We start from the raw sequence: 9,785 nt of genomic DNA, 5'->3' as shown, positions 1-9,785 counted from the left end.
GTGGCAATTTTAGCATGTAAATCTTGGTGGGGGTGGGGGGGAGTGCATGCCAGAAAACCCAATACACTAGACTAAACAACACTAAACAAAACATTAATTGCACTATAACGGTGACAAACGGGGCCTACATAAAGCTGTCCCAACAGCAGAGTCCCAACAGCAGTCGTCTTTGTAAATAAGAATGTGTTCTTAACTGACTTGCCTAGTTAAATAAAGGTTAAATAAAATTAAATAAATAGAAATAACTTCCTACTGGTACACCTGGCTATCAGCGGAGCCTTATCTGGCAGCGAAACAGTTCATTCAGCCTCATTTACTGCCTTTTAAAAAAACATAGCTGATATGGCTGACTTGCTTAACACAAATGTGGATTCTACTGAGAATTGAGATGTACAAACTATGGCATAAGGGGACGACAAGCGGATAAGAGGCAATCCGTAATTTCCATTAAGACATTAATGAGCGAGTGACGATGGACGTAGTCGATATAACTATTTGTTCAGCACTTTGAAATGTGCAGCGACAGAATTCAGAACATGGGCCCGTAAAAAATAAAATAAAATGCAAATTAATTACTTAAAATCATACAATGTGATTTTCTGGATTTTTGTTTTAGATTCCGTCTCTCACAGTTGAAGTGTACCTATGATAAAAATTACAGACCTCTACATGCTTTGTAAGTAGGAAAACCTGCAAAATCGCCAGTGTATCAAATACTTGTTCTCCCCACTGTATAAGCAGACAATGAAAGCTCTTACATATTCAATGATAGCATTTCTCTAAAACAGGTTATAGGCTACATGTGCACCACCAAGTTAGAACAGTAGGCGAAATTAAGAGGTGAAAATAGAACAAATTATTAGGGTGAGGCACATTGAACCCCATTTGGGCCTTTGTGTGTCAAAAAAGATACACGTCAATGAACACTATTTGACGCGTTAAATATGCTTTTAATTTGACATGTCAAATAACACAATTCTATTATTGTCACGCCCTGACCTTAGAGAGCCGTTTTATTTCTCTATTTGGTTAGGTCAGGGTGTGACTTGGGGTGGGCAATCTATGTTGTCTATTTCTTTGTTGTTTTTGCCTAGTTTGGTTCCCAATCAGAGGCAGCTGTCTATCATTGTCTCTGATTGGGGATCATATATACAGTGGGGCAAAAAAGTATTTAGTCAGCCACCAATTGTGCAAGTTCTCCCACTTAAAAAGATGAGAGAGGCCTGTAATTTTCATCATAGGTACACTTCAACTATGACAGACGAAATGAGAAAAAAAAATCCAGAAAATCACATTGTAGGATTTTTAATGAATTTATTTGCAAATTATGGTGGAAAATAAGTATTTGGTCACCTACAAACAAGCAAGATTTCTGGCTCTCACAGACCTGTAACTTCTTCTTTAAGGGGCTCCTCTATCCTCCACTCGTTACCTGTATTAATGGCACCTGTTTTAAGCCATTTTATTTCTCTATTTGGTTAGGTCAAGGTGTGATTTGGGGTGGGCATTCTATGTTGTCTATTTCTTTGTTGTTTTTGCCTAGTGTGGTTCCCAATCAGAGGCAGCTGTCTATCGTTGTCTCTGATTGGGGATCATATATAAGTTGTCATTTTCCGTTTGGGTTTTGTGGGGTGTTTTCCGTTTAGTTCTGTGCCTGACGGAACTGTTCGCTTTCGTTTTAATATTCGTTATTTTTGTTTGAGTGAGTCTTGACAATAAAGATCATGAACACTTTCCACGCTGCGCTTTGGTCCACTCTTCCTTACGACGACGAGCGTTTCAATTATAGAATGTTGTGTGTGCTGAATTTGCACGTGCAAGCCAAGCGCCACCAATTCTATCAGTAGCACTGTCAAAGCCGCACAAAAAAAGTCAGCAAACAAGCACACACAAACGATGTGTTTACAATACCGCATTGGTGAAAATAGACCAAATTATTAGGGTGAGGCACATGGGCTACTAACAGCTTACTACACAACATACACTTAGTATTACTTTCTTAGCTACAGTATACATATCTCCCTTGCATATTACACCATTTATAGAGCAGCATAACGTTACTAGACATTTTTGGACTCACCTTAAATAGGAAGGTGGCGCAGCAGTCCTTTGTGGGCAAATTTTGTCCTCAAACTTTGTCATCAAAGTCTGGCATTCTTTGGATTTATGGTGGAACTCTGAAAAAAAACACACAGCCACTCCACTGAATAGTAGGCTAGTGATTGCTTTGCAATGCTTGCCGTTAGCCACTGATTCCTTCCAAACCATTCATTGCTGAATTTGTGATTTCCAACTTGTTGTGGAATATTTATGTCCAATGGAAGATGAGCACCGATACATTTTATCTATAATTTCACTTCATTATTTCTCTTCATATGACAAGGATTAAAAAGGATTTGCCAGTAGATTGTCGACTTGATTCATGACGATGACTGCTAGCTAAGATTTTGAAAGTAAGATGATGACATGATCAGTCCAATCAAAGCTACTGTACATATAATGTGATTTGACGTAATGTTATCTGTGGCCAATGACCTTGAGCCTTCTTGGAAGGGCTCTTCTAATGTAACTCTATGGCAGGACCCAAAGGGCTTAAATGTTTGATGTCTACTCTTACTAAGGACTTAGACTTGGACTGTGACGTAGTGTCCCCATGAGTGACAGAACACTGAGCCAATCACGGCGCAATGCTCCTATTTTCTGCTGGCTTGCCCCACCACCACAGAAAGCACAGAGCTAGGCTGAAACATCTGCATTTTGGAGCTGCCTTACTCAAGAAAACAAAAAGAGACCATGTTTGTATGCGTCTTTATTAACCCAATGATAAATATATATTTTTACATTGTTGGCAAACTGATATGTGACACGCATTAATGACAAAATAACATACAGTACATAACATACCCCCCACAAATTATTATAATTTTTTTCTTCCTAAAAATGTGGGTGTCAAAACAGGTGGGGCAAAGCCTGTGTTATATAGACTGTGTTATATAGGACTAGAGTACGTGTGTTATATAGGCCTAGAGTACGCACGAGAGGAATGTAGGCTAGACAGAGCGGAGAATTCCACCAAAGCAGCAATGTTCAGTCAAAATATTTCACTCTCTCTCTCTTTCGGATGCATGGGCCTTATAGCCTAAATCTGTCACAATCGTCGTAACGTGAAAGAGAAGAGGACCAAGGCGCAGCGTGAAGTGAATACATAATCTATTTATTTAAGCGACGTACTGAAGAACACTTAAACAAAACTACAAAACAACAAACCGACGAACGTGAAGCTGTACAAAACAAATAAGTGCAGACACTGGCAACTTACACATAGACAATCACCCACAACCTACCTAATGACTATGGCTGCCTAAATATGGCTCCCAATCAGAGACAACGATAGACAGCTGTCTCTAATTGAGAACCAATCTAGGCAACCATAGACTTACATAAACACCTACAATGAACACAACCCCATGAACTCTACAAACACCCCCTAGACAATACAAACACCCTAGACGAGACAAAAACACACAAACATCCCCCATGTCACACCCTAAAATAATAAAGAAAACAAAGATAACTAAGACCAGGGCGTGACAGTACCCCCCCCCCAAAGGTGCGGACTCCGGCCGCAAAACCTGACACAGAAGGGGAGGGTCCGGGTGGGCCTTCCTACGGCGGTGGCTCGGGTGCGGGATGTGGACCCCACTCCACCATAGTCAATACCCGCTTAGGTGGCCTCCCAGGAACGAGGACCCTTGCAGCGAGTCCCGGACTGAAGACCATCGTAGAGGGCGCCACTGGACGGAGGGGCAGCTCCGGACTGAGTGGTAGCTCCGGACTGGAGGGCGGCTCCTGACTGGCGGGCGGCTCCTGACTGGCGGGCGGCTCTGGCAGCTCCTGACTGGCGGGCGGCTCTGGCAGCTCCTGACTGGCGGGCGGCTCTGGCAGCTCCTGACTGGCGGGCGGCTCTGGCAGCTCCTGACTGGCGGGCGGCTCTGGCAGCTCCTGACTGGCGGGCGGCTCTGGCAGCTCCTGACTGACGGATGGCTCTGACGGCTCGGGACAGACGGGCGGCTCTGACGGCTCGGGACAGACGGACGGCTCTGACGGCTCGGGACAGACGGACGGCTCAGATGGCGCTGGGCAGGCAGGCAGCTCAGATGGTGCTGGGCAGGCAGGCAGCTCAGATGGTGCTGGGCAGGCAGGCAGCTCAGATGGCGCTGGGCAGGCAGGCAGCTCAGATGGCGCTGGGCAGGCAGGCAGCTCAGATGGCGCTGGGCAGACGGGCAGCTCAGATGGCGCTGGGCAGACGTGCAGCTCAGATGACGCTGGGCAGACGGCAGACTCTGGCCGGCTGAGGCGCACAGAAGGCCTGGTGCGTGGTGCCGGAACTGGTAGTACCGGGCTAAGGACACGCACCTCAAGGCTAGTGCGGGGAGCAGCAACAGGGCGCACAGGGCTCTGGAGACGCACAGGAGGCTTGGTGCGTGGTGCCGGAACTGGTGGTACCGGGCTGGAGACACGCACCACAGGGTGAGTGCGTGGAGGAGGAACAGGGCTCTGGAGACACACTGGAAGCCTGGTGGGTGGTGTTGGCACTGGTGGTACTGGGCTGGGGCGGGGAGGTGGCGCCGGATATACCGGACCGTGCAGGCGTACTGGCTCCCTTGAGCACCGAGCCTGCCCAACCTTACCTGGTTGAATGCTCCCCGTAGCCCGACCAGTGCGGGGAGGTGGAATAACCCGCACTGGGCTGTGTTGGCAAACCGGGGACACCATGCGTAAGGCTGGTGCCATGTATGCCGGCCCGAGGAGACGTACTGGAGGCCAGATACGTTGAGCCGGCTTCATTTTTAAGTCATTTCATGGCACCTGGCTCGATGCCCACTCTAGCCCGGCCGATACGTGGAGCTGGAATGTACCGCACCGGGCTAAGCACATGTGCATGTGTCAGCATATGGTCTCACAAGGGGTCTGAGGATCTCATCTCGGTACCTAATGGCAGTCAGGCTACCTCTGGCGAGCACATGGAGGGCTGTGTGGCCCCACAAAGAAATGCCACCCCACACCATGAGTGACCCACCGCCAAACCGGTCAGGCTGGAGGATGTTGCAGGCAGCAGAACGTTCTCCACAGCGTCTCCAGACTCTGTCACGTCTGTCACATGTGCTCATGTGCTCAGTGTGAACCTGCTTTCATCTGTGAAGAGCACAGGGCGCCAGTGGCGAATTTGCCAATCTTGGTGTTCTCTGGCAAATGCCAAACGTCCTGCACAGTGTTGCGCTGTAAGCACAACCCCCACCTGTGGACGTCGGGCCCTCATACCACCCTCATGGAGTCTGTTTCTGACCGTTTGAGCAGCCACATGCACATTTGTGGCCTGCTGGAGGTCATTTTGCAGGGCTCTGGCAGTGCTCCTCCTGCTCCTCCTTGCACAAAGGCAGCGGTCCTGCTGCTGGGTTGTTGCCCTCCTACGGCCTCCTCCACGTCTCCTGATGTACTGGCCTGTCTCCTGGTAGCGCCTCCATGCTCTGGACACTACGCTGACACAGCAAACCTTCTTGCCACAGCTCGCATTGATGTGCCATCCTGGATGAGCTGCACTACCTGAGCCACTTGTGTGGGTTGTAGACTCCGTCTCATGCTACCACTAGAGTGAAAGCACCGCCAGCATTCAAAAGTGACCAAAACATCAGCCAGGAAGCATAGGAACTGAGAAGTGGTCTGTGGTCACCACCTGCAGAACCACTCCTTTATTGGGAGTGTCTTCCTAATTGCCTATAATTTCCACCTTTTGTCTATTCCATTTGCACAACAGCATGTGAAATTTATTGTCAATCAGTGTTGCTTCCTAAGTGGACAGTTTGATTTCACAGAAGTGTGATTGACTTGGAGTTACATTGTGTTGTTGTTATTGTTTCTAGGGGTTTTTAAAAATGTAGGCTATATTCCCTTGTCTCTCCACTCGACATGAATATGACTTTGGGCTAGGCTATGCTTTCATAGTTTTATGCATGCATGCTTACTCTCCCGATCAAACAATGAATTAATGTACACTAACCGTTCAAAAGTTTGGGGTCACTCAGAAATGTCCTTGTTTTTGAAAGAAAAGCACATTTTCTGTCCATTAAAATAACATAAAATTGATCAGAAATACAGTGTAGACATTGTTAATGTTGTAAATGACTATTGTAGCTGGAAACGGCAGATTTTTTTATGGAATATCTAAATAGGCGTACAGAGGCCCATTATCAGCAACCATCACTCCTGTGTTCCAATGGCACGTTGTGTTAGCTAATCCAAGTTTATCAATTTAAAAGGCTAATTGATCATTAGAAAACCCTTTTGCAATTATGTTAGCACAGCTGAAAACTGTTGTTCTAATTAAATAAGCAATAAAACTGACCTTCTTTAAACTAGTTGAGTATCTGGAGCATCAGAATTTTTGGGTTCGATTACAGGCTCAAAATGGCCAGAAACCAATAATTTTCTTCTAAAACTCATCAGTCTATTCTTGTTCTGAGAAATGAAGGCTATTCCATGCGAGAAATTGCCAAGAAACTGAAGATCTCGTACAACGCTGTGTACTACTCCCTTCACAGAACAGTGCAAACTGGCTCTAACCGGAATAGAAAGAGGAGTGGGAGGCCCCAGTGCACTACTGAGCAAGAGGACAAGTACATTAGAGTGTCTAGTTTGAGAAACAGACGCCTCATAAGTCCTCAACTGGCAGCTTCATTAAATAGTACCCTCAAAACAGCAGTCTCAACGTCAACAGTGAAGAGGTGACTCTTCACATGATTGGACAAACATCCACACATGGCTTGCAGAGAAAAAACTAATGAGGGATCAAAGGACCAGCAGGATTGCCTGTCACTTCCCAGTAGTCTTTTCACCTCTGTGCAAAGCCTCAGAGTGGGTCAATGGTCTGGTTTAACTAATAATACAATCAACTATGCAATTGGCATTCATTACTAGATCAATACTACAATACAGCACTGGATATGAGCCAAACTCAGAGGGTAGAAAGGTACATCGAGAGGTGACATAACTATTGCTGAATTTAAGCCCCCAGCTGAAGACTTTCCCAGGCAACTTATTAACAGTGGCCAGTCCCATCACACAATGTGGAAAATCCCTGGCTATTAATCATCAGTTTTGTATTAGCATGGCCTCTCCAAAGGCAGGCTGCGGACTCTTTTAAATAACCAAGTTTTTGGGGCCGGGCAGAGGAAATCACCAATGTGAGTCACAGTGGCACTGGCACCAAGGTGACATACCTACCTACCACATCCAACAGACGCGCCTACGGAGTGTAGAACCAGGAAGGCCAAATTGCACTGAAATCAGTTAGTGTTGCAGCAAACTACTGCACCAGATGTACAGTACCTGCTCCAGTCCAGGGTCACAGAGTGCAGTACACACACGGAAATACATTCGAGGTCAATCATTATTTCAATACAACAAAAAGTATCCTGTCTGGGCAGTAACTCCATATTTATAACTGAACATGACATAATAACAGTTGAATGCAGGGAGGAGTACTGTAGTACACTAGTACATGCTGTAAAGTGTGGTGTGTGTGGATTAAAGGCTGTGTGAGTGAGAGAAACACGGAGATAGGTATTCTGGGATAAACGATGCTGGGGTTCTCAGACTGGTGTTCAAAGTAAGGGAGAAGGACATTACAGATCCACTCTTCTTTGTCTCTCCATTCCAGCTGGCTCTAGTATTCCACATGTAAACACGGTGCTCATGGGGGCTGAAATGGCAGAAACCGATCTATACAGAAGCAGTGAACTTGCCAAAGTTCACAGTGCTGTGGTTACTGCTAGGGGACCGGGTCGATTTACATATTGGAAGGATGGACACACCCACACATTCCGGCAGGCTGCGATGGACTGAGAGGGATTAGGCTGTAGCAGAGAGCAAAGAGCCATGGCTCTCTTGAATAAGGATCCGTTACTCAGCCTGACAGAGATGCTTATTCATGAAGCAGAGTCTGCAGTGCACAGCCCTCGCTGACAGACCCCCAACCCTCACAGCAGCTATATTTAGGGCCCTGCCCACTGCAGCAGGCAGGCAGGCCTTCCACAGGCTGCCCTGACACACACACACACACACATTCTGACTGAAGTGGACATGCGTTTGAGTGAAGTGATTCCAGCCTCACTCCCTCATCCTCCCCCCACCAGTGAAAAGCCTGATCTCAGCGCAGAAGGAGGGGCTCTATAGGAGAGGACACTCCAACAACAATACTGCTGAGCTGGGAGAAATCTGTCATGGGCAGAGGATGTTGCCAAGACAGGGGCAGTAGGACAATACAGCCAGTTTAGTGATCTTCCTCTAAAGAAAGAGAACTATGACTTTAACCTTGGACAGCACCTGCTGTTCCCCTGACCCCTACTTGAACCCCACCCTGACCCCAACTCAGTGACACAATTAAGAGAAGGATTAGTTAAGTCATTACGTAATGAGTGGGTGGGAAATGTAAAGATGATTAATTGACGGACAAAGGAGAAATAATAACTATCTACCTTACCTACTGACACGTAGACACTAGGCTAATAAACTGACAGTCCATAGTCTAAAGTTTTTTAACCGTATGACAAGGTTTACTAATGGTTCTCACCTCCTGAGTACTGCACAGAGCAAGTCTACAAGCAAAACTCAATTTGATGGGCTTATGTCTGTTAAATTGTCTGTCCTGAATGGTGTGCCCCAAGGCTCTGTACTTGGTCCTCTCTTATTCACTATTTATATAAATGATTTAGACAAAAATGTCCAAAATGCACAACTTCATTTTTATGCTGATGATACTGTTATTTACTGTTGTGCCTCGTCTCTTACAAAAGCTTTCCAGAACTTGCAAACTGCTTTTTATACTGTTCAACATACCTTGTGTCAATTGAAGCTTATCCTCAATACTGACAAAACTAAACTAATGGTGTTTTCTAATGCAAGAAATAGACCTCTGAACCTTTCACCTATTACTACCTGTCAGGGCAAGGAGATTGAGGTTGTAACCTCATATAAATATCTTGGAATTCTAATTGATGACGGCCTCTCTTTTAAATTGCATATTCAACAACTTACAAAAAAATTGAAGCTGAAATTGGGATTTTATTTTAGGAATAAGGCCTGTTTTTCTTTTGTGAAGCCAGAAGGAGGCTAGTATCAGCTACATTTATGCCTTTACTAGACTATGGGGATATTTTATATATGAATGCTTCCGCTCAGTGTTTGAGATCAATTGACACTCTTTACCATGGCACTTTGAGATTTATTTTAAACTGCAAAACCCTTACGCACCACTGCACTTTGTATACCAGGGTTGGCTGGACTTCTCTAGTCACTCGTAGGCTCAGTCACTGGTATACTTTTATTTACAAAGCCATTTTGGGTTTACTACCTTTTTATTTGGGCATTTTTATTGTTCAGAAATGTGGTGGGTACTCTCTTCGTTCGCTGGACTTTATCCTGCTAACTGTTCCAAATGTCCGAACTGAATTTGGTAAAAGGTCTTTTATGTACTCGTCTTGGAACACCTTACAAAATCATTTTAAACTGGAAGAACTTGTCCCAATTGGTGTTTTTAAATCACTGATGAAGGATTTTGAGGCTGATTCCCTGACCTGTCAATGTTTTTAATTTGCTGTTTTTGATTTTGTTATACTCTTGTGAATTCAATGGTTTTTACTAGATTACTTGTAGTTTTTCATGTTGTCTGTCTGTAATTTTTGTAATGACTTGGTGCTGCCTATCTTGGCCAGGACGCTCTTGAAAAA

This window comes from Salvelinus alpinus, chromosome 15, assembly GCF_045679555.1.
Source record: "Salvelinus alpinus chromosome 15, SLU_Salpinus.1, whole genome shotgun sequence".
In the NCBI taxonomy this organism is placed as follows: Eukaryota; Metazoa; Chordata; class Actinopteri; order Salmoniformes; family Salmonidae; genus Salvelinus; species Salvelinus alpinus.
Note: the sequence above shows the minus strand (reverse complement) of the source record.